General features: G+C 43.2%; 1 pseudogene; it reads right to left on the bottom strand.

Moving 5' to 3' along the window:
* Positions 1–800: 800 nt before the first annotated feature.
* Positions 801–1,920, bottom strand: LOC103297224 (ferroptosis suppressor protein 1-like; annotated as a pseudogene).
* Between the last annotated feature and the right edge of the window lie 24,529 nt (positions 1,921–26,449).

Genomic DNA, 26,449 nt, shown 5'->3' with positions numbered 1-26,449 from the left:
GTGCTCCCACATGGGGAGCGCCACTCAGCCAGAAGCTGGGCTCACGCCTGGCAAGTGCAGCAGCGGCAGGAGCCTCTCCTGCCTCCGCAGCAGAACTAAGGACTCCTTGGGGGATCTCTGACTGCCGGCTTAGGGCACAGGCCGGGCTGAAGGACCCCCCCCCCCACCTGCACAATTGTGATGAACTGGGCTTCTAGTGATATATAATCATAGTATATATGGTATAAAAATTGAAATATAAAACGTTTCGTTAAGATTAAAGACGGTAGGGACTAACAGTTTAAAATCAGCCTCCTACTAACAACTAGAGTATTGCAGGATGTGTGGGCTTCCTCACCCTCTGAATGATGAGTAAGACTGGGTGCAGACCTCCTTCCTTAGCTGGTCTCACTTGGCAGGCCCTCCTTCCTGCCCTACAGACAGGAAGCCAGCCATCAGGTAACCCAGCACCTGCACATGCACACACATCCAAGGGGAACCTGTAGCGCAGAAGGCTGGCTTCACACTCCCAGGACCAAGGGAAGTGTTCGGCCTTGCCAAACCCTAAAAGAACCTCTAGGGGATGTCTTTTTAGTGTCTGTCTCTCGCCCCTCCCTTCACCTCCCCTCCCCTCCCCTCCCTTCTTCTCCCCTTCTCTCCTCTCTATTTTTGCTTTTCTTTAAGTTGTGTTTCTGGTGAGTACATCAGTGGCATCTTACTCCAGAAAGAGTGCCCTTTAACAGCTGTCAGGCGGGTACCACTTGTCAGGCAATCCGTTCACCAGGTGATGGTGGTACATCATCTCCCACCCAGCCTCCTCATCAGGGTGGAGACTGCCACCTGGTTTTCCAACATGGAGAGGAACAGGTCCTGGCTCTGGGCCAGCAGAACCATGAACAGCCCCACATAGAAGCCATTGATCTGGCCCATACCGTCATTTCTCCCCGTGGCCAAGAGGAACGTCAGTGCTCCTGGTTTATAGGCCTTGAAAGGCCTCTGTTTCATGGAGTTGACGATAATGGCCACGGTGATGTTGGTGTGGAGGCCAGCATGATAGGCCATCTTGGGCTCCTTCTCATTGGCACAGTCACTGATGGCGTAGATGTGGCTGTAGCCCTCCACCTGGAGATACTCATTCACCCTCAGGGCACCATTGCTGGACAGTCCACTATCAAATGCGTGGTGGTAGGAAAGCTGTTGATCTTGATACCATTGCAGACAAATCACCAGGTTGGTGGCCACCTCAGTGCCTTTGTCCTTCTGTACACTGGTGCACTCGCGATACTCATAGAAAGGCAACTCTGCCATATTGCTCACCTGCTCACTCAGCAGCAGCTGCATGCCTTTCTGGAGCAGGATCTCCTTCGCCTCCTGCCAGGCACAGAGCAGGAGCTCCTTGTTGGCCAGGGCCATTTGGGAGTGAATAAGAGTGACCTCTTTCTTCGGGTACTCAGTTTTAATCTCTGCTGCCATCTCCACTCCAGCAGAGCCTCCGCCCACCACCACAATGGACTGTGAGCACTGGACCTGCTTCACCATGTTCTCTTAGGCTTGAATAGCATTCTGCTGGCTGAAAACCTGGCTCAACTTGCTGGGGAAGAACCTAGTGCTGTCCATGGCCAGGATAAGATGTGAAAAGGGCAGTGCCTTGCTTTTCTCCTGCAGCACCGTCTGATTCTTCAGATCAATCTCAACCACCATGCCCAGCTGGAAGCTATTCTTGAAGCTTTTCGAGTAGGAAATGAATGTCTTTTTGGCAAACCCGCTCTCCACGGAGGCTCCCAGGCCTCCCACATTGTGGTGGAAGGAGTCCTTCATGTCCACCAATGTGAAGGAGATGTTCAGTGTCTGCAACTGGCTGGTGGCCATTATCACACCAAAGCCCCCACCTACGATCACCACATGCATACCTCTCACTTCCATGGAGACCTGGGAGCCCATCTCCAGCGCCACTCCACCACAGTCCATTGCATTTCCCAGGCCCCAGTGGGTCCCTGTTTGGGGAGTCTGCAGGCCCTGTGGGCACCAGGCAGTCTGAGAGTACGCTTCCCTAATGCACTTTCTTCTTTACCTCTCTAGTTGTACTTCCTCTCAGCCAGCTTTCCCGTGGTTGTGGATGATAGTTGCTCTGTATTTTGTAATTTTGATATGGTTGTGGGAGGCAACAAGTACAGGTGTTTACCTATGCCGCCATCTTGGTTCTCATGCATCTAAACCCCACTATTTTAAATCAAAGATAAAAAATAAGATTTAAGACTAAAAAATGAAAAACAAGATTCTGGACTAAAAAATTAAAGTTAAAAAATTATACAAGAAAACAAAGCTGAATGAATTATTTTGGTGACGTTGAATTGAACATATTTGAGATTTTAATTAATATTTTGTTTAATACAAATGAATGTCACAAGACTGTATAAACTCATCTTATTCTGGAAAGTAACAAGTAAACAGAGCGTAAAAATAGTGTTTATAAGAAGAACCAAGGAATGCTTTTTCCAATAATGAGGAATATTTTGCTTCACTGAACTGAAGATCATGAATGAGTTAGTAACTACACTCTTTTGAAAAATGATGTCAACTGAATCCCAAGGGTCATCTTCTAGAATACTACAGGTGGAATAATACATATATTTGAAAGGATGGTTGTTTTTATTCATACATAGCATTGCATCTTGAGGTAGGTAATAAATGGTAAAGAGTAAGGAAACTGATTTCTGCCGGAAAACCAAGATGGCGGCATAGGTTAAACACCTAACCTGCAGCCGGGCACAACAATTTCAAAAATACAACTAGAGGTCAGAACGGACATCGTCCAGAACCACAGGAGAGCTGGCGGACTGAAATGCCCACAGCTGGGGGGAAGGAGAAGGCCACGGGGACAGTCGGGGAAGCCGTAAAAGCCTGAGGTATGGAGAAACGGGCGGAGACACGAGCACACGCGCCTGCGGGGAGGATGGAACCGGAGAGGAGGGGGCGGCTGATGACCTGGCCGGAGTTCGCTGGCAGGAAGGAGATAAAGGCTCCGGAGTGTGCTGAGCACCGGCTCCGATTGCACTGAACCCCATTCCGGGCGAAACCCTGGGAAACTCACTCACTTTCGCAACTCCGCCGCCCCCACAGGCCACCCGGCCCGGGACGCTGGGGACGCCCTCCCAGCACCCGTCCCCGCCGCGCAGTCCCCGCGCGCCTGGTCCCGCGGGCCGCGCGCCCCGCACACCGGACTGAGGCCCGGGCGCCCTCTCCGTGCACCTCCCGGCGGCGCTAGACTTCAGTAGAGTTGACTGAATTCAAGGGATTAAAAAGTATAAATTGGGGGGACGCCGCGGCGGCGACGTCCGGAGCACGGTGATGGCGGTGCCTGGAGCTCGGCGGCCGCCCAGCGCCCGTCCCAGCCGCGCAGCCCTCGCGCGCCTGGTTCCGCGGGACGCGCGCACCGCGCACCGGACGGAGGCCCGGGCGCCCTGTCCGTGCACCTCCCGGCGGCGCTAGACTTCAGTAGAGTTGACTGAATTCAAGGGATTAAAAAGTATAAATTGGGGGGACGCCGCGGCGGCGACGTCCGGAACGCGGTGATGGCGGTGCCTGGAGCTCGGCGGCCGCCCAGCGCCCGTCCCAGCCGCGCAGCCCTCGCGCGCCTGGTTCCGAGGGACGCGCGCACCGCGCACCGGACGGAGGCCCGGGCGCCCTTTCCGTACACCTCCCGGCGGCGCTAGACTTCAGTAGAGTTGACTGAATTCAAGGGATTAAAAAGTATAAATTGGGGGGACGCCGCGGCGGCGACGTCCGGAACACGGTGATGGCGGTGCCTGGAGCTCGGCGGCTGCCCAGCGCCCGACCCAGCCGCGCAGCCCTCGCGCGCCTGGTTCCGCGGGACGCGCGCACCGCGCACCGGACGGAGGCCCGGGCGCCCTCTCCGTGCACCTCCCGGCGGCGCTAGACTTCAGTAGAGTTGACTGAATTCAAGGGATTAAAAAGTATAAATTGGGGGGACGCCGCGGCGGCGACGTCCGGAACACGGTGATGGCGGTGCCTGGAGCTCGGCGGCCGCCCAGCGCCCGTCCCAGTCGCGCAGCCCTCGCGCGCCTGGTTCCGCGGGACGCGCGCACTGCGCACCGGACGGAGGCCCGGGCGCCCTTTCCCTGCACCTCCCGGCGGCGCTAGACTTCAGTAGAGTTAACTGAAATGAAGGGATTAAGAAGTACAAATTGAGAAGTTTGAAAAAGATGGCGGCGGAGGTTAAAGGCTGTTCTGTTGCCTCGCACCCAGCGAAATCGGAGGGGATGAGGTGTGGAGGTGCGTGGGTCTGGCTGGTGGCGGGGGAAAGGGGCTTTTGTTCCAAACCTAAGGGAGATTAACTCTCCATCACCCTGAAACCCATCTTCTGGCGAACCCCGGGAGACCCAGATGCCTGCGGGGAGAGGCGGGACTCTTGCAGAGGTGCGCCCAGCAATCAGTGTTTGCTGCGCTGGAGTGCGGAACGAGGGGACTTAGATACATGGAAGGCAGAAGGACCAGACTCACAGCCATCGAGGCTCGCCGCACCATGGCCTGTTGGCGCCCTGAGACCCCGCCCCGCCCTGGGACCCGCCCCGCATGTTTTGAAGACCTGCCCCGCAAGTCTTGCAGGCACACCTGCGCCCCAAGCAACGGCTTATGCATGTGGGTGGCCTGCCCTCTGGCAGCGGACCAGATGATCTGCTGTTCTAGTCGGACTGCTCCAGGGCCACTCAGACAGGAGGAAGAAACTACAGTTTTTGCTGTAATCCTTGCTGAGTGCCTAAGGCAGTAGCTGATCTACACCCCATTGGAGACCCAGAAACGAGGGCATCTAGTGGTCTGTGGGAGATGACACCAGATTTCAACCACGTGCATAAGGGACACATTCAACGGGAATATTCAGTGAGCGCCAAAGCTTTGCTGCACCAAGACCCGGCCCATAAACGTGTCTCCTGCACAGCAACTCTTCCTTTATAGACAAAGAGAGCCCCCCCAGTGACACCAACAACAATCAAGACTTAACTATACAAAGGAGGACCAAGATGGAGGCATAGGGCGGAAGCCTGATTGTTGCCTACCACAACAACTTTGAGACTACGACAAGAGAGCAGAGCAGACACCATCCAAGACCACCATAGGGCTGGCTGAGTAGATGCTCTACAACTAGAATAAAAGAGGGGTATGTGGGATGATGCTGATGCCGGTGACCCAAAGACCACACTTTAAGAACTACAGCTCAGGCGACACAAAAGAACTATGGCTCAGGCGATACAACAGCGGCCTGGAACGTGCTCGGCGCAGTTCCCCCGGCGGTCTCCGGCTGAGGGGACGGCTCCACTGGCAGCCAAACACGGACAGACGAGCCCCTATGAGACATGGGGTGGGAGACTCCGCGCTTGCTGACCTCTGAGTCCGTCAAGAATCTCAACGCCCCGGAAGCGGCCAGGTGCGCATGCTCGGCGACCAGCCACCTATGCAGACCCAAGGGCCGACGCAGCGACGCCAGACTGGCCCACCGCCATGCACCGGGTGCACCGGAACTTCGCCGAGCCGCCGCCCGACGAGTTCTGCAGCAGCCATACTGGAGCTCTGGAAGGATGGCCAGGGGAATTGCTGAGGGGGGATTGACCGGCAGGAATTGGGATCGGGAAGACGGGGCCCCGCTGAGACCCGGGTGCGGGCGGGGTTGCGCGCCTCTGGACTCGGGTGTGGTCACACGCCTCTGGGTATAAGTGAGGCCTCACGTCCCTGGGTCTAGGTGAGGCCACATGCCCCTGGGTCCAGGTGAGGCCGGACTCCAGGTCCGGGTGAGGCCAAGTGCCCCTGGACCCGGATGACGCTGGACCCCATGCCCGGGCGAGGCCAAGCGCCCCTGGGTCTGGGAGAGCCCACACACCCCTGGGTCCAGGCGAGACCATGTGTCCCTGGATCCGGGTGAGGCTGCGTGCACCTAGGCCCGGGTGACCCCAAGTGGCCCTGGGTCTGGGAGAGGCCAAGCGTCCCTGGGTCCGGGTGAGACCATGTGTCCCTGGATCCGGGTGAGGCCTCGTGCACCTAGGCCCGGGTGAGCCCAAGAGGCCCTGGGTCTGGGAGAGGCGAAGCGTCCCTGGGTCCGGGTGAGACCATGTGTCCCTGGATCCGGGTGAGGCCTCGTGCACCTAGGCCCGGGTGAGCCCAAGTGGCCCTGGGTCTGGGAGAGGCCAAGCGTCCCTGGGTCCGGGTGAGACCATGTGTCCCTGGATCCGGGTGATGCCTTGTACACCTAGGCCCGGGTGAGCCCAAGTGGCCCTGGGTCTGGGAGAGGCCAAGCGTCCCTGGGTCCGGGTGAGACCATGTGTCCCTGGATCCGGGTGAGGCCTCGTGCACCTAGGCCCGGGTGAGCCCAAGTGGCCCTGGGTCTGGGAGAGGCCAAGCGTCCCTGGGTCCGGGTGAGACCATGTGTCCCTGGATCCGGGTGAGGCCTCGTGCACCTAGGCCCGGGTGAGCCCAAGTGGCCCTGGGTCTGGGAGAGGCCAAGCGTCCCTGGGTCCGGGTGAGACCATGTGTCCCTGGATCCGGGTGAGGCCTCGTGCACCTAGGCCCGGGTGAGCCCAAGTGGCCCTGGGTCTGGGAGAGGCCAAGCGTCCCTGGGTCCGGGTGAGACCATGTGTCCCTGGATCCGGGTGAGGCCTCGTGCACCTAGGCCCGGGTGATCCCAAGAGGCCCTGGGTCTGGGAGAGGCCAAGCGTCCCTGGGTCCGGGTGAGACCATGTGTCCCTGGATCCGGATGAGGCCTCGTGCACCTAGGCCCGGGTGAGCCCAAGTGGCCCTGGGTCTGGGAGTGGCCAAACGTTCCTGGGTCTGGGTGTGACCATGTGTCCCTGGATCCGAGTGAGGCCTCGTGAACCTAGGCCCGGGTGAGGCCACGTGCCCCTGGGTCTGGGAGAGGCCAAACGTCCCTGGGTCCGGGTGAGACCATGCGTCCCTGGATCCGGATGAGGCCCGTGCACCTAGGCCCGGGTGAGCCCAAGTGGCCCTGGGTCTGGGAGAGGTCAAGCGTCCCTGGGTCCGGGAGAGACCATGTGTCCCTGGATCCAAGTGAGGCCTTGTGCAACTAAGCCCGGGTGAGGCCACGTGCCCCTGGGTCTGGGAGAGGCCAAGTGTCCTTGGGTACGGGTGAAGCCAGATCCTGGGTCCGGGTGAGGCCGTGCGCCCCTGGATCCATCCGGGTGAGGCTGGGTCCCAGGCCCGGGTCAGACCACGCGCCCCTTGGATATGGGTGAGGCCACGTGCCCCTTAGTCCAGGTGACGCCGTCCCCCTGGGATCGGCCGAGACCAAACCAGAGGGAATCAGACCTCCATTACCACCATTTGTCCACCATCCAGAGCTGAGGGGTCAGTGCTGACATGTACACATAAGGAACTACTGGACATCGGAATTGGGTCTCAAAAGAACTGTTGGTCCAGGGGGAAGCTCGCTACAGATTGATTCATTTGCCTGTCAGCATAAATATTATTGCTCGTCTCACATTCAGTTCTTATTAGTATATATCTAGTGACATTTGATCTCGTTCATCTAGAGGAAATGATGAACAACATAGACTGAGGAACAAGAACAGAACCAGAAGCAAGGAGGCATCGATCGGACTATCGGGCCTCAGAGGGAGGATACGGGAGGGTAGAGGGAGGGTGGGGGGAGGGGGAGAGTTCAACGAAAGGACCTGTATGCATGCATATAAGCCTATCCAACGGTTAAGTTCAACAGGGGATTGGGGCATGCGTGGGGAGAGGGGTGGGATGGGAATGGGGGGATGAGGACAAATATGTGACACCTTAATCAATAAAGAAATTAAAAAAAAAAAAAGAGTAAGGAAACTACAAGCTCTTCAATACAAAGGTAAAAATTTATATTCCATTGTTTAGTTTTCTGCTCCTTTAGTCATTCATGTTCACATTTACTTTTTCTCTTCAACCTTTTCCAAACTTTCATACTCCACTTTATAGTAAATCTCCAATCAATACTTTAGCTGTCAGGATCGCTGCCGATGATGGTGTTTTGTTGATTTTTTTTTCACAATGTATTTATTCAACAAATACATATTTAGAAAAATCCTTTGTAAAATACAGAGCTAGGTGATGGGGATATAATTATTAGCAAATTGGGCAACATTCTTTACCCTCATTGAGCTGATCCTCTATTTGGGAATAAAGGCATTACTTTAAAATTTTTAAAATTATATAATTTGATACATATTATGAAATATGAATGTTCATGAATGTTCCTTCTCTAGATATGTGCAAATTAAATAAGGATAAAATGTATTGTGAATAGATTATCAATAGAAAAGCAACCAGAATAGACTAAGAACCACATTCAAGCAGTTGCCATACTACTGCAGTATATTATATGTTGTCAGCATGCTGTCTGTGTAGAGCTGCACATACTATGGGGAACATAGGTCAAGGAGCCAAGATGTTTAAACAGAATGGCATGATTATAAAGCAAATCCTATTGGTTTAGAAACCAAGGCAATCCTAAGAATTTATAAATCCTCGACATTATGGAATGATAGCAGGATTTAGAGTATGTCAAATAAGCAGCAAAATACTTAAATGGACTGAGATTATTTCAAGTTAATATAGTAATGAAAAGCCTCATAGAACAAGTAGAGTTTGAAATAGGGTTTCAAAGAAACATGCAATTTCTATAAACATCATTGGGATTGTGGTTGACAAGAAGAGGGAAGGTATTTTTTTAGAGAAGAACAGGACTTAAAAAAACATAGATGTAAAGTGAAAAGTATATTATAAACCCTATGAAATGAACAGTTTGGCATCACTGAGATGAGTTATAAGCCTGCATAGATGGTCACAGATCCTGAGCTAGAACAATCACAGTAAGGATGACATAACATGGAGATTCAGTAAACACATTCATTGAAAAATCTATAGACCTTTGTGGCTAATTTCATATGAAGGGTCTGGGAGAAAGAGAAAAACAAGTGTTTATACTTGAATAATTAGTAAAATAACTACTAAATAAGAAATATTGTGGGCTTTGTTATACTTAGTCTTCATGTAGCCCTCACTTTCATACACTTAACAAGAACACCTAAAATGTCATTTTTTTTGCCTAATTTTGACTTTTGTATGCCAATTGACAAATACTAATTATGAATTGTTGCATGCTCGTATGACCTTCCAGCCAGTAATTTAGTTTGGTGGCATTATCATCTATGTCTGAAGAACAGAACCTGTGATATAAGTGTTGAATACTTACATGTTATAATTTCATTTGATGACAAATGAGAGGAGCTGAAAAAAGAGAAAATGTCCACATCTGTAACAGAAGCACAATTCTCATAAATTAGTTCATATAAGATGAATATAAAAATCAAGTGGAATAAAATCTGGCTAAATCTGTTAGATTTAAACTTGCATCAACTTGTGAAAGAAAAACTTTGTTTAAAAAGTACATGACAAAAATATATCAATTAAATGTGTATCTAAATAAGAGTTTTGTTTCACTATTTTATTTTTTCTCTTTAACAAAAGCACTTAAGTAGTCCAAAATTCTTTTAATATATGTGGCCTGATATGTTTTCTCAAGTATACATTAAAGTACTGACTGCAGGATGTGAGGGCGATCTGGCTGCGACATCTGTCACCCCATTGATCGCCAGGGTTGATTCGGCTGATCTGGGTGGCTAGTTGGGTGTCCCCCTCCTCCCTCACTGATCCATGTGTCTCTCTCCCGAAGCTGCGCGAAGCTGCGCGCTCAGTCAAAGAGGACGACCTTCCCCCCATAGGAAAAACTGTCAAGGGTATACGAGTAGCTGCGCTCCCCTGCTAGAACCTCCAAACAAGCTCTCAAAGTACTGACTGCAGATAATTCAGGAACGTAAGCCATTTTTTTACATATGAGATAATTTTATTTTAGTAATGTATAGTTTGAAGTAATGGCAGACATCAGTGTGGAAATAGTTAGTAAGCAGTTATAAATGTAGGACTGGAGCTCAAATTGGGATTAAGTGTTTGAGTATTACATGGCCAGAGGTATATGGACCATGAGAGTAGAATTCAAATGATTAATGTAATAACAGATCCAGGAATATTGAATAGACATTACTCATTCAATACATATATATATGGCGAGATTTTTTTAAATCTCTGAATGGCTTAGAACTGGAACTAAAGTATCTAATCTAGAAGTCACATTTTTGTAAAACAGGCATAAAATGTCTTTACCCACTGACTTAATAAAAAAATTGGCCATCTTGAAAGTTTTGTAAAAAGAGTCATCTGCAAGGAATCAGAACCCAAGCTAGTGCCACATGTGGAAAAATGTACAATTTATAATGTACAAAGAAAATTAACAAATCAACAAAATAATATAAAATTCACCTTAGAACCATTGAAACATATAGAGGTTCAAAAGAAGTAAATATGACATTGCTTAAAGCAGTGTATATAAGTCTTCTTATCAGCAAAAATAAATTTCAGAAGTAAATGGAATAATGTCTTCAAAGTTGAGAGAGCATAACTCTCAATTTAAAAGTATAAACTTATTTAAAGTACCATTTAAGAAAGAGATTTAAATAAAGAAATTTTTAGACAGACAAAATTTCAGAGCTTACTACTACAAAGTATACATGAGTGTGAAAAAAAAGGAGAGTTAAAATACAAGAACAATGGTACAAGTAGAAATTGGTAAATTGTGTTAATAAATTTGCACAAGTAATGGGTAACTCTAAATAAAAAGTTAATAATAATGATAATGATTACTGGAGAATTTAAAGACAGTGTACATCTTAAATGCTAGTTTTCAATAGCATGAAAATAGTAGGAGATGTTTGCGTCAAAGTATTCTAAGATCACTGTGGGAAAGAGGATATCGACACTGATTAATTACAATACTTTTAGGATAAGCACAGATGTACAAACCTAAAAGAAACCAGTAAAGTATTAGAAAGACAAATTCCAGCCCTGACTGGTTTGGCTCAGTGGATACAGCGTCAGCCTGTGGACTGAAGGATCCCAGGTTCGATTCCAGTCAGGGGCTTGTACCTTGGTTGCGGGCACATCCCCAGTGGGAGGTGTGCAGGAGGCAGCTGATTGGTGTTTCTCTCTCATCGATGTTTCTAGCTCTCTATTCCTCTCCCTTCCTCTCTGTAAAAAATCAATAAAATATATTAAAAAAAAATTCCAAACAAGTCAAAAAGGAAACATGTATGAACTATAGGATAAAAACTCAATTGATTAGATAGATCACAAGAAAAGACAGTAGAAATTAGTATAATTATTTAATAATCACAACTAATACAATTATTAAACCCACTCTTACAAGACTTGTAGAAATGCAATCCATATATATGTTAGTGAGAAAAAACTACAAAAATATGAAAAAGATGCACCACAATAGTACAAATAATATTAAACAATAACAAATCAATGTATAGGATGGAATACCATACAGTTCATAAAATATATTATCTCTCTATGATCTATAATTTATTTATTTTAACCTGTGTACATAGCAAAAATATGATTTTAAAAATAAAGAATTGTATTTCAATATTATGTCATTTATGTAAGTTTTTATGGTCTTGCATTCAAGCCCTTTAGCCATTTTGAGTTTGTTTTTGTGTATGGTGTAAGTTGGTGATCTAGTTTCATTTTTTTGCATGTATCTGACCAAATTTCCCAGCACCATTTATTAAAGAGGCTATTTGAGCTCCATTGTATGCTCTTGCCTCCTTTGTCAAATATTAATTGAGTATAATGGTTTGGGTCAATTTCTGGGTCCTCTATTCTGTTCCATTGGTCTATATGTCTGTTCTTGTGCCAGTACTAGGCAGTTTTGAGAACAGTGGCTTTGTAATGTAGTTTGGTATCTGGTATTGTGATCCCTCCAACTTTGCCCTGGTTGCGGCGGCTATTCGGGGTCTTTTTTTATTCCAGATGAATTTTTGGAGAGTTTGTTCTAGATCTTTGAAGTATGCCATTGGTGTTTTAATGGGGATTGCATTGAATCTATATATTACTTTGGGTAGTGTGTACATTTTAATGATGTTGATTCTACCAATTCATGAGCACGGTATATTCTTCCATTTGTTTATGTCTTCCTCTCTCTCTTTTTTCAGTGTCCTGTAATTTTCCAAGTACAGGTCTTTTACCTCCTTAGTGAAGTTTATTCCGAGGTATCTTAATTTTTTGGTTGCAATGGTAAATGGGATTGAGTTTTTAGTTTCACTTTCTGTGAGTTCATTGTTGGTGTATAAAAAAGCCATAGACTTCTGGGTGTTAATTTTATATCCTGCTACATTACCAAATTCATTTATTAAGTCTAGTAGGTTTTTGATGGAGTCGTTGGGGTTTTCTATGTACAATATGATGTTATCTGCGAATAATGACAATTTTATTACTTCTTTTCAATTCAGATGCCTTTTATTTCCTCTTCTTGTCTGATCTCCATGGTGAGTACTTCCAGTACTATGTTTAACAGGAGTGGTGAAAGTGGGTATCCCTGTCTTGTTCCTGTTCTTAGGGGAAATGGTTTTATTTTTTGCCCATTGAGTATGATGTTGGCTGTAGGTTTGTCATATAAGGCTTTCATTATGTTGAAGTATGAACCTTCTATTACTGCTCTGCTGAGAGTTTTTACCAAGAATGGGTTTCAGATTTTGTCAAATGCTTTTTCTGCATCAATTGATATGATTATGTGATTTTTGTCTCTCAATTTGTTTATGTGATGTATCACAATTTTTGATTTGTGAATATTGTATTATTCTTGCATCCCCAGAATAAATCCCACTTGGTCATGTTGTATGATCTTTCTAATGTAATGCTGGATCCAATTTGCTGGGATTTTGTTGAGGATTTTAGCATCTATGTTCATCAGGTATATTGGCCTGGAATTCTCTTTATTTGTAGTGTCTTTATCAGATTTTGGTATTAGGGTAATACTGGCTTCAGTGAAAGAGCTTAGAAGTGTTCCTTCCTCTTGAATTGTTTTGAATAGTCTGAGGAGGATAGCTTTAATTCTTTGAATGTTTGGTAAAACTGCCCTGTGAAGCCGTCCAGACCAGGGCTTTTGTTTGCTGGAAGTATTTTGATTACTGCTTCAATTTAATTGGTAATTATAGGCCTATTCATATATTTTTTATTCTTCCTGATTGAGTTTTGGAAGCTTGTATTTTTCTAGGAATATGTCCATCAACTTACATCATTCACACAAAAAAAACTCAAAATGGATAAAGGACTTAAACTTAAGACAAGAAACCATAAAAATCTTAGAAGAATCCACAGGCAGAAAAATAGCAGACATATGTCATAGCAATATTTTTACTGGTACAGCTCCTAGGACAATGAAAAATAAGGAGAAAATAAACAAATGGGACTATATCAGAATAAAAAGCTTCTGCACAGCAAAAGAAACCATCAACAAAACAACAAGAAAGCCCACTGCATTGGAGAACATGTTTGCCAATGTTTTCTCCGATAAGGGTTTAATGTCCTGCATTTATGGGGAACTCATACAACTTAACAAAAGGGAGTTAAACAATCCAATCAAAAACTGGGCAAATGACCTAAATAGACACTTTTTGAAAGAGGACATTCAGAAAGCCAATAGACATATTAAAACATGCTCAAAATCACTAATCATCCAAGTGATGCAAATCAAAACAACAATGAGATACCATCTCACACCTGTCAGAATGGCTATCATCAACAAATCAACAAAGACAAGTGCTGGCGAGGATGTGGAGAAAAAGGAACCCTGGTGCACTGTTGGTGGGAATGCAGACTGGTGCAGCCATTGTGCAAAACAGTATGGAATTTCCTCAAAAAACTAAAAATGGATCTCCCATTTGACCCAGTAATCCCACTTTTAGGAATATATCCCAGGAAACCAGAAACACCAATCAGAAATGACATGTGCACCTCTATGTCCATAGCAGCACAATTTACCATAGCTAAGATTTGGAAACAGCCTAAATGCCCATCAGCAGATGAGTGGGTTAAAAAACGGTGGTAAAGAAGGAACTCTTACCATTTGCAACAGCATGGATGCAACTGGAGAACATTATGCTAAGCAAAATAAGCCAGTCAGAGAAAGATAGATATCACATGATCTCACTCATATGTGGAATATGATGAACAACATAAACTGATGAACTGATATAGAACCAGAGACATAGACACATCGAACAGACCATCCAACCTCAGGGGGAAGGTGGGTGGAGGGGTGGGGGGGGAGAGATCAACCAGAGGACGTGTATGCATGCATATAAGCATAACCCATGGACACAGTCAGTGGGGGTGGTGAGGGCATGGTTTGGGCAGGTGGGAATAGTGGGGAGAGGTCAATGAGGGAAAAAGCATTCATATATAATACTTTAAACAATAAAGAATTAAAAAAATACATAGACTTATGTGGTAATTTAAAAAAACATGGATTTTGGAAGCTTATGGTAGGAATGTTAATTGTAATAGTAAGGTCCTATTTCTTCTCAGAAGTGTCAAAAGAAAAGACAGCAAATGAAGAAGATATCATATTAATTAGTATTTATTCAGTATTTAGTAGTACTCAGGCAGTGTTATAAACACTTTATATGTATTAACTTATTTAATCTTACCCTATTAGGTTGATATTTTAACTATGTATTGGATACTTACTAGTAGGTGTTCATTATATTATACTATAGAATTTTATGTTTCAAATATTTAATAATGATAATAAAGCAAAATAAAATGTTCTAGTTGCTTAGGTTACCAGTCATGTTTAAGACTATAATTTTAATACATGCAAGACTTAGATAAAGATGATAAAATATAACATATTTAACTCACTTTAAATGTTCTGCATTGCATCCCCCGCCACTGCCAACCCACATACAAGCAATATAGACACAAGTAAAGATCGCACTTTCTAAGCATATTTTATTTTTATCTCCACATGACACTCAGTGATGGGCTATAAATCAAACTAGTTTCAATAGATGTTGATTAAATACAAAGGAGTGACAGATGATATATTTTAAGCTCTATGCAAACTAAGTAGCAGTTATTATTATAAATTTGTTATTTGAAAAGTCAGTTCATTTATTTTTTTCTCATTTTTATATATGATGTAATAATTTGGTGCATGCTATTTTCATTGCTAAAGATAATGCTACAGATCTACTTGCACTAAAATATTAACTTTAAGATATTTTTCAAGAAGCAGTACATTACTTATATTTATGCCTGATAAAAAAACATGGTGATCATGCATTTGCATCTATAATATGCCTAGACGGTTTGTGGTTTCATGTCCTAGAGATATAACTACAGCTTAAGAGAATAAAACTTGTGCCCAGCCAGTGTTGCCCAGTGATTTACCCATCATGACTGGGTTGCAGGCTCAATGATTCTCATCATTGGTGTTTCTACCTCTCTCCCTTTTTCCCTTCCTCTCTGAAATCAATACAACTATTTGTACAAGGCAATAAAAATTGTCCTAAAAACTTTATTAAACACTTACTTTAAACAAGGCACCTTACCATGTGCTTATTAATATACACTTTACCAAACTGAGCTCATCAGTAAGAATTTCACTTGCTAGAACTTAAAATACTTTGTCTTAGCAAGATCAGCATATTGGCATTCCTGCTAATTCTGCATCACAAATACTATTTTTAAAAGTCTCAATCAATAACTCTTGCCAATTTAGGAAACAATGGAAGGAACACAGACATCAGCAGACCACATTTGTTTGCACACTGTAATCTTGAGCAAGTTATTTTTTCCTTTCTAAGAATCTGCTTTTCTTGTCTGGAAACTAAAGGCATTAAGATCATCCTGAAGATTTTGTCCCTGAATCAATCCAAGAGAATAATTTTTAAGGTATGAATCTGCATATTAAAATCTAATTTTATTTTTGAAAGCTAAACTATATTTTCTGTTCTTTGAATTTAGTTGGGTGATATAGGTTAATAAAATAAGTTTCAGGTGTACGTTTCTATAATGCATCATCTACATAATGTATTGTGTCTATACCACCCCAAGTCCAATCTCTTTCCATCACCATTTAGCCCCCCTTTACCTTCGTTTACCTCCCTCCACCCCTTTTCCATCTAGTTATCACCACATTGTTGTTTGTGTCTATGAAGTGTTTTTTGTCTTTGCTTAATCCCTTCATATTTTTCACCTAGCCCCCAACTTACCTCCTCTCCGACAGTTGTCAGTCTGTTCACAATATCCATGAGTCTGATTCTATTTTGCTTGTTAGTTTATTTCATTCATTAGATTTTATATACAATTGAAATTATATGGCATTTGTCTTTCTTTAACCAGCTTATTTCACTTAGCATAGTACCCTCCAGGTCCATACATGCTGTTCCAGAAGCTAACATATCCTTGTTCATCGCAGTGTTATTTACAATAGCCAAGATTTGGAAGCAGCCCAAGTGCCCATCAGTAGATGAGTGGATAAAAATGCTCTGGTACATTTACAAATTTTTATTTTTTAAAGTGTTGAAAGTTAAATGAAAGACAGCAGAACCAATGTCCTTTAAGAAATAGAAATAGAGAAGCTAGAGTCCTGGGACTTTTAATTGAAAAAAATGCATTTTATATAACACTAACAAAGTGTTTCTGAATACTCCTATAATAACTCTTATGTTTTGAATAATATGAGAGGACTTTTGCTGGAGATTAGTGTTGTGTATGTAGCATCTACTGGACTGAATAAATAATTTGATTAATAATGAATATGCAATAGCAGCACCTGCACTATTGCAAACATCAATCAATGGTTTGATTAATGACTTTAGGAGAAATAGGAAGCAAAGTTTATAAAAAATAACTTTAAGAAAGACACCTGGAGGTGGCATAACAATTGCAATCAATAATCTATGTTTTTGCCCTAATACAAGTAGGGCGTGGCTACATTATCTAGTTATCCAAATATATTGACAGTTATTTAGAAAATATTAGCATATCTCTCTTTCTTGCTTAGAGATTTATTCTGCCATGGAGTTATTTATCTGTGCTTTCTGTAGAAGTAATAATCCCCATTCATGTATGGGTACTTTATAGATAACAAATCAAATAATTAACTTTATTTACTCAACCACTAGATAAAGTAGGCACACATTTCCTCATTTCACAGATGTAGAAATAAAAGCTTACAGACATTAAGTGTTGTGGTAAGTGGTAGAACCAGGATAAGAAAGAGGTCAGCCAGCCTCCACAATTCATGCATTAAATTGCTTTCTATAGAGCCATCATGAATAAACCCCTCTTAATGAAATTATTTTACTAGTACTCACATCAACAAGTTTTACCTTTAAGAGCAATGAAATTTTTTTTTTTTATCAGGTGACACTAATTCCTCACTCCTTTTGGCAGAGAAGTGGGTATTTTACTCAGTTCTTTTCTCTGTCTTTTCTTTGGCTCAGCCTGCCTTCAGAAAAAGTGCATTCTGTTATCCTCTCTAAGTCATTTGATAAATGCAGAGAGAATGGCTATCTCTGAAGTCGATGGATGAGTTATTCAGAGCTGTCTGTGACTGGGTGAATAAATCTAAATGATTTTGTGGAGTGCTAGCAAGCAGATATAACCCTAAATCACATTCTTCAATTTAGCTTTTAATTGGAAAAAGTACTGACATGTTGCTCTTTATTTTTCTCACTCCAAAATATTATCTCTCAATTGATTCCAAGTGCAGAAGAACAATGTGGTGCTTTTTGGGGGCCCACTGAAGCACTAATGCTGGCCATAATTTAATGATTAATTTTCCTGAGCATTTCTTTTGTGAAGATAACACTGGGTACTTAAGAAACAGAGATAAATAAGACACGTTCTTATCTATATAGTAAGAAATAAATAAAATTCAATATCAAGTATCTCTGATCCAAATAACATTATTCCTCTCCCTGTTTATTATTTCTTGCAACCCCACAGAAAGTGTTCAACAGCTCCAAAGAAATTTTCCTCCAACTATAGGTCTTATGAATGGACTAGTGGCCTGGTGCACGGATCCGTGCACATTGAAAGGAAATTAATTAGAAGAAAGATTCGTGTGGTAATTACTGCAAAAATTACATGTCAAAATAATATATATAATATAGTATTATAAAATTAAAATACTTGTGCAATTGGCACCAGCGAGAGCTTTATATGTATGGTCCATGCGCGAGTCAATGTTTATTTTTAAATTGCCAGTGTACTGGTCAGTTGGTTGGTCAGATGGTCGGACAGACGGACGATTGGTCACTTAGCCTTTTATGTATGTAGATAGTGGCAGGACTTGACTAAGAACAAAATATTTGACAGATTAACTGGAATTTGAACAACAGGTCAAGGCAGATTTAGCAACAGAAAATGCGAGGTATCCAAGAATAATGGGCCACTGCCATTAAAGAGAACAGGCAGGAGACATCAAAGAAATGTGGGTAATACTTGATATAAGAACATTATGTAAGGATAACTTAATAAATAAGCATAAGTTGAACAGTCCAGCAGTAGGCTTGGGTAAGTTGAGATCCAGCATGGAGACTGAAGTAGACTTCAGTCTTTAAGAGGAGAGACTAGAGGAAAGCACACCCTTGCTTAGACTCCAAATTAGTGACACAAACATGGAAAAAAGACGATTCCATTCCTAGATGGCAGTGTTGGTTGAAAGGGAAGGAAAAAAAGATTAGTATTAGCACTAGGATATAAGTTTGCAGTGGCAAGTCAGACTGGTTATTTGGTGACCAAGTTATGTGTTAAATGATTCTGACTATACTTGCTAATATAATCTAATTCAGGGTGGAGCCTGGAAATCAGTTATATTGTCCTAGCTTTAAGGACTAGGGTAAGGAGCCAGGAAAATAATTACCACAATATCTAGGGCAATTGGTGAACACAGGTAAAGAGATAGTGTCACGGACTGGAGGGGGAAAAGTCTGGATTAGCAGACAGGAAACCTGGATTCTAAACCCAACTCTGCTAATAAATAGCTGAGTAATCTTGGACAAGTCACTTTAGCTCCTTGGGATTTATTTTTCTCATATACATAGTAAAAGATTTGAACTATAAAGATTGATCTCCATTTTTACAATTTTAATATTCTATGATACTAAGGCAATGACTTGTATCTACTTCATGTTTTTCTATGAAGACAGATATTCTGAGCTACATGCCGGACTCTACCTGAGACCAGACCATGCTTTTATAACCAAGCCCATAACTGGACTGTGTTTTTGTTCAATTGAATTCAGAATGGGTTTTTGTTCTTTTTGTTTGTTTGTTTATTTTGCAACTGAAATCAACATTTCATATGTCCTGGAAATAGTGATAATACTTAGCATAGAACATCTGCATTTCCATTATTAGTGGGTAATTGTTAAACCGTTTTTTGGTATGCTTTTCTAACTAGTGAATACTTTATTTTCCCTCTGAATTTTATCCAAACTACTATGATTTATCTCGTTTTAGGTTTTCAAACTTGATTTAGAAATACTTAGATGATAAAATATGTCCACTATTTTCATCTTCCAGGTGCAGAAAAGAAAGGTAATGGATCTATTCTTATTTTGTTTGTTTGCTTCCTTTTATGTTATATGTTAGTTAGCTTGGGAAGATTTGCTGGCCAAAAATGCTCTTCTTTGGTAAAATTGCATCTGTTGGATAATACTATCCATGCCTTATTTGACAGTGCTTTACAATTTATAGTATCATATTGATTATGCAGTAATGTCTCCTTAGTAAGCCTTGCAATTTCTTGACTCAGTATGACAAGGAAATAACAAAAAAGTTCATATGCCTGAACACTTCTGGGCTTCCACTAAATCATTTTCTTCCTTCTTTGAGAAGAGTACAGACACCCAATAATTATCTATCTTCTGGTAAGTTTTAGACTCTTTTAAAGCCAGCACTTGAATTGTATTTTGAAACATATATTTGTGTTAAAATGTATTCCTTGACTTTTGATTTCTAAAAATTATGAGGAATTAAAAGAATCAAATGGTACTATGAAGGCTGGGACTTATTTCAGTTTCATTGTTAAGAAATAATTTTTCAAAGTCAATAGTATCTACACTATAAATCCATGTATTTCTCATACATAGATTATGAGAAGCAAAAGAAACAATGTGTTCTAACATAGTTTATACATATTAATATTTCCAATTTAAGTTATTTCAAGGACCTCTTAAAATGTCTTTAATTATCATTACACTAGAGGCCCGGTGCACGAAATTCGTGCACGGAGGGGGGTTGTCCCTCAGCCCAGCCTGTACCCTCTCCAATATGGGACCCCTCAAGGGATGTCCAACTGCCCGTTTAGGCCCGATCCCGGTGGGCAGTCGGATCCCTAAACGGGCAGTCAGACATCCCTCTCACAATCCAGGAATGCTGGCTCCCAACTGCTTGCCTGCCTGCCTTCCTGATTGCCCCTAACCACTTCTGCCTGCCAGCCTGATCACCCCCTAACCACTCTGCTGCCAGCCTGTTTGCCCCCAACTTCCCTCCTCTGCCAGCCTGGTCACCCCTAACCGCCCTCTCCTGCAGGGTTGATCACCTCCAACTGCCCTCCCTTGCAGGCCTGGTCCTTCTCAACTGCCCTCCCTTGCAGGCCGGGTGCCTCCCAACTGCCCTCTCCTGCTGGCCATCTTGTGGTGGCCATCTTGTGTCCACATGGGGGCAGGATCTTTGACCACATGGGGGCAGCTATATTGTGTGTTGCAGTGATGATCAATCTGCATATTACTCTTTTATTAGATAGGATAGAGGCCTGGTACAGGGGTGGGGGCCAGCTGGTTTGCCCTGAAGGGCATCCCAGATCAGGTGGGGGTTCCCTTGGGGTGTGGGGCGGCCTGAGCGAGGGGCCTGTGGTGGTTTGCAGGCCAGCAACGCCCCCTGGCAACCCAAGTGGAGGCCCTGGTATCTGGAATTTATTTTCCTTCTACAATTGAAACTTTGTAGCCTGGAGTGGAGCCAAGCCTGGGGCTCCCTCCAAGGAGGCCGGCAGCTATTTCTGTTGGGGTTATAATTGAAACTTTGTTGCCTTAAGTGGGTGGGCCTGGCCAGGGTGTGCGGCCAGGGTGTGCAGAAAGCTTTGCTTCCTCTGTTGCCGGCGGCAACCCTGGCCTGCTCTCTCAAGCTCCATTCTGCTGCCATTTGTTTGAATTTGTTTGCCTTCTATAATTGAAACTTTGTAGCTTGAGTGGAGGCTTGGGCCTGTCAAGGGCCTGCAGAAAGCTTGGCTTCCTCTGTTACCTAGGAAACCTTGCTCTCTGTGGCTGTAGCCATCTTGGTTTGGGTTAATTTGCATACTCACTCTGATTGGATGGTGGGTGTGGCTTGTGGGTGTGGTTTGTGAGTGTGTTGGAGGTATGGTCAATTTGCATATTTGTCTATTATTAGATAGGATTAATGGCTTATCTTACCTATTGAGCTTGTGGATCAAATGCTGAGAAACTTCAGTTTTGTAAACTTGATATGACCCATTGGTTTGATATATATAATATGATGGCTTCTGTCATGTCTTATTTCATTGTCAACTACCTTATGCAATGCACAAAACATATTTTCTCAACCACATTGTTCTCAAGATAGCAATCCTGAAACTTTATCTGTTTCTACAAATATGCATATATTTATATAAATTTTATAGAGAAGTGAAGGATACATTAAATTATCATTAGTGTGGAAAGGATGTAAAACTAAATTATATGATTATAAGAAGGATTTTAGAGCATATAACATATCTTAAATTCATAACATTAACTTTTTATCTTGAAGGAGCTTTTAAATTATTTTTATTTTCATGAAACAAAAGTATTAGTTTGGTTTTCATCTATTTACTGTATATCTAATATTGTGAGGCAAGGTGCTAAGAGTTAAAGTACATGAATGAGGCACTTGATTCATATTTTTTGCATAAACATATGGAAGATAAAGTGTCTGCCCTTACAGAACTTAGAGTATCAAGAGTGATTGAAATAGGTACACAGGCACTTATAATACAGGGAAATATAAAAATACATTAAAAAGGCACCAATGCAGACTTAAGTTGTCATTAAAAGTTGTATGTATGAAGTGTTTTTAAGTGGATAACTGAAGAATGAATAGAGATGTGCTGGCTGATGGCAGTGGAATGACATAGGCGAAAGATGAAGAACTCCAGTCGAAAAGAACAGCTTGCATTTCTAGAATTTAGTGAGATCATGGTGCATTTGAAAATCTCTCTCCTAAACTAAATATGATCAACTTGATTATCAATAATGTATAATGCATGCAAACATATTCAGACTCATTTGTTCTTCATACCTATCCTATTTCTGGTTGAAACTGACTGCCAGTTGTTAGTCTCACAAACACCTAAGAAAACTAGTTAAGAGAGAATATACATTGGCTAAGTTCTTCATGCAGAGTAATGAGTTAGCTATGTCTTAGGATGACCTTGTCATCTTAATTGGTATAGAGGAGGTAAAAAATAATAGTAAAGGAACTAAGGATAATAAATACACACAGATTTACATACAAAAAGTAAGGCTTTGATAACCAGTGACATTTATAGAATATTACAGTCATTTGAGTACCTTCACCTGTTTTATTTCATTTTGGCTTCACAGTAACTATGAAAGACAGGAGAGAATAGGTATGCAACCCTGACTGAGTCTAGGGTGCTTTCTCAACAGTACTTCTGAGGACTCAAACTATGTCTTCTGATAAGGATTCCTTTTCATCACAAAGCATTATCCCTCCAAGTCTCCCTGAAGCAGATAAATGAATCATCACAATGTTTGGTTGTTGGTCCTTTCCTATGATAGCTTTCCTATATGTATAATCTGTCATATAACATATGACTACCCAAGAATGTGTGAATTGGAAACAGACTATTACAAGCATAAAAATATAATATTGTAGCCCAAGAATTGTGTTAGGTTCTGAAAAGTTTGTGTGGGGAAAAGAACATAATGGAGTTATAAGAGAAACGTATATATAATAATCAATATATGAGAATAATCAATCATGTGATACATGAAATTGCAATAAGAATCAAATCCCATATTAAAAATATTAGGCTGTGAGAAGGCAGTGAGTTAATTCACATATGGTTTAGATCCACATAAACAGTTTTGAAGCAAGACAACTGATTTGTTGTCCATAGGAACTAAAAATTGTCATGTTTCCTGGTAAAGCAACAAGAAAACATTGAATTTTAATGACAGCAAAACACAATTAGAAAATAATTATGCTTAAAGAAAATCAGTTCATCTAGTTTATTTGTAAAATTTGGATTATTTAATCTCTCCCAAGCTACACATGGTACTGTCTCAAGGCTCTTCTAGCCTACCAGAAGAAGGCATCATTGTTTCCACTCATATGTATATATATAAAGAGCCAGGGTCCATAATGCCCAAAATGATGGAAGGCTCAACTGAACACCAAAAGTCAGTCCTGCAGTTAATACTGGGCTGCCACGGTGAACCAGCACTGACTGCCGCGCTGCGGGCTCCTCAGGGACCCAGCAATGACAGCCGAGGGAGCTGCGATCAGGCCTGGACAGAGGCCGGGAGAGAAAAGCAGGGTCTGATCAGAGCCCCTGTGGCAGTCAGTGATGGGTCAGCGTGGCAGAAGTCAGTCCTGCAGTCAGTGAACATAGGGTCAATTAATATCTCTTTGAGAGGAGTTGAGAATATAAAGTACAGTGTAGAGCAATTACTTATATTATTTCACATAAAACTCTTTTTAACTAAGATTTTTTTAAATTTAAAATGTATCTTTATTGTTGAAAGTATTACACATGTCCCTTTGTTTTACTTTTTTTTTCCCCATTGATCTCCTCCACCCTGCACCTGCCCCTTCCAGGCCTTCACCAGACTATTGTCTGTGTCCATGGACTATTCCTATCCTATCTAATAAAATAGTAATATGCAAATTAACCACCACTCTGCTACACCCACAAGCCACGCCCACCACCCAATCAGGAGCTAATATGAAAATTAACCCCAACCAAGATGGCTGCGGCCACGGAGCGAGCAAGACAGAGGCTTGGGTTTCGCCGGCAATGGAGGAAACCAAGCTTTCCACACACCCTGGCAGGCCCAGGCCTCCACATAAGGCTACAAAGTTTCAATTATAGAAGATAAATAAATAACAACAAAAATGGCAGCAGCCACTGAGCTGGAGAGCACAGGAGGCTAGGGTTGCCCCCGGCGAAGATGGAAGCCAACCTTCTGCAGCCCTGGCCTGTCTTGGCCTCCGCTTAAGGCTACAAAGTTTCAATTATAGAAGATAAATAAATCCCAGATACCAGGGCCTCCGCTTGGGTCACCGGGGGGCGTAGCCGGCCTACAAACCTCCACAGGCCCCTTGCTCAGGCCGCCCCATGCCCCAAGGGAACTCCCACCCTGATCCGGGACAACCTTCAGGGCAAACCAGCTGGCCCCCACCCATGAACCAGTCCTCTATCATATCTAATAAAAGAGTAATATGCAGATTGACCATCACTCCAACACACAAGATGTCTGCCCCCATGTGTTCAAAGATCCTGCCCCATGTGGACACAAGATGGGCTCCACAAGATGGCCAGCAGGGGAGGGCAATAGGGAGGGACCAGGCCTGCAAAGGAGGGCAGTTTTGGGCAATCAGGCCAGCACGGGGGGACAGTTGGGAGGAACCAGGCCTGCAAGGAGAGGGCAGTTTGGGGGACTGGGCCTGCAGAGGAGGGCAGTTAGAGGTGACCAGGACTGCAGGGGAGGGCAGTTAGGGGTGACCAGGCCTGCAGGGGAGGGCAGTTAGGGGCAAACAGGCTGGCAGGAGAGCAGTTAGGCATCAGTCAAGCTGGCAGGGGAGTGGTTAGGGGGTGATCAGGCTGGCAGGCAGAAGTGGTTAGGGGCAATCAGGAAGGCAAGCAGGCGAGCAGTTGGAAGCCAGCAGTCCTGGTTTGTGAGAGGGGTCCCAGATTGGAGAGGGTTCAGGCTGGGCTGAGGAACCACCCCCGCCCCCCGCCACATGAATTTCGTGCACCAGGCCTCTAGTCTAATATATAAAAATCTAGAAAGATTTAGAGAAAATAAAATAAAAGATATGCTAGGTAAATATTGGACAGAAGAGCTGAAGTTGCTGCATGAATACTGGATATAGGCTTGAAGCCAAAACACAACTCATGAGATAAAGTTAGTCATTGTAACATTAGAAAAGGCTCCTCTCACTAAAGAGATAAGATGGTTCCCAATACTTATACACATAATAGAACAATGTGGGGGTTCAGAATGAGCCTCACCAAGATGTGTCTCAGTGGTATGCAGATTTTTGAGCTAAGGGCAATTTTAGCTTCAGACTCTAGTAAAGATTCTGCCCCTCCCTTTAACTACCTAAAAAAATTGAATTAGAGGCCTTGCCCATAATAAGACATTATCCTATATAATAAAAGGCTAATATGCAAATCAAGTGAGCGGCAGAACGACCAGTCGCTATGACATGCACTGACCACCAGGGGGCAGATGCTCAATACAGGAGCTGTCCCCTCGTGGTCAGTGTGCTCCCACAGGGAGAGCGCCGCTCAACCAAAAACTGGGCTTATGGCTGGCTAGCACAGCAATGGAGGCAGCAATAAGGATGTCTGACTGATGGCTCCTGGACTGCGAGAGGGTGCAGTCCAGGATGAGGGACCCTTCCCCCTCTAAGTGCACACATTTTGTGCACCAGGCCTCTAGTTATTAAATAAAAAATATATGGGAACTTCTAATTTCAAAAGAAATAGAGCTAGTGACTAAAACAGAAAATGGCTCACCAATGTATGGGGGATTTTTCATTTCATTTTAAAAATGGATAACAATCAGGACTTATTTTGATTTATCAATAAAATAAAATAAAATACCTTAAGGTTATGATATGTACACATGAGAAATGATGGAGACAACAGTATGGTGGTTACCAGAGGGAAGGGGATTGGGGGATAATAAATATTAAAGGGGGCCAAATATATAGTGACAGAAGGTGATCTGAGTATGGATGGTGGTTACACAATCCAATATACCAATCATGTAGCAAAGAAATTTATACTTGAAACCTATATAATCTTGTTAACCAATGTAAACCCAATAATTTTAATTTTTGAAAAAAGTGACATTTATTTGTTGACTATTTGGACATAACTTGATACTCCTGCAGCATATCTACATCAGGTTCACTTTTATTTTATTGTTAAAGTATTACATATGTGTCCTTATTCCCCTATTGCCCCCCACCTCACTCTCATTCATGCCCTCACACCCCTGGTGTCTATGTCCATTGGTTATGCTTATATGCATGAATACAAGTCCTTTGGTTGAACTCTACCCATTACCCCCACCCTCCCCTACCTTTCCTCTGAGGTTTGAGTATCTGATCTATGCTTCTCTGTCTCTGCATCTGTTTTTGTTCATCAGTTTATGTTGCTCATTATAATCTGCAAATGCGTCACATCATGTAATATTTATCATTCTTTGACTGACTTATTTCACTTAGCATA

The sequence above is a fragment of the Eptesicus fuscus genome, chromosome 1 (assembly GCF_027574615.1).
Source record: "Eptesicus fuscus isolate TK198812 chromosome 1, DD_ASM_mEF_20220401, whole genome shotgun sequence".
In the NCBI taxonomy this organism is placed as follows: Eukaryota; Metazoa; Chordata; class Mammalia; order Chiroptera; family Vespertilionidae; genus Eptesicus; species Eptesicus fuscus.
The sequence above is the reverse complement of the archived record's forward strand: the minus strand, read 5'-3'. Positions and strand labels throughout refer to the sequence as shown.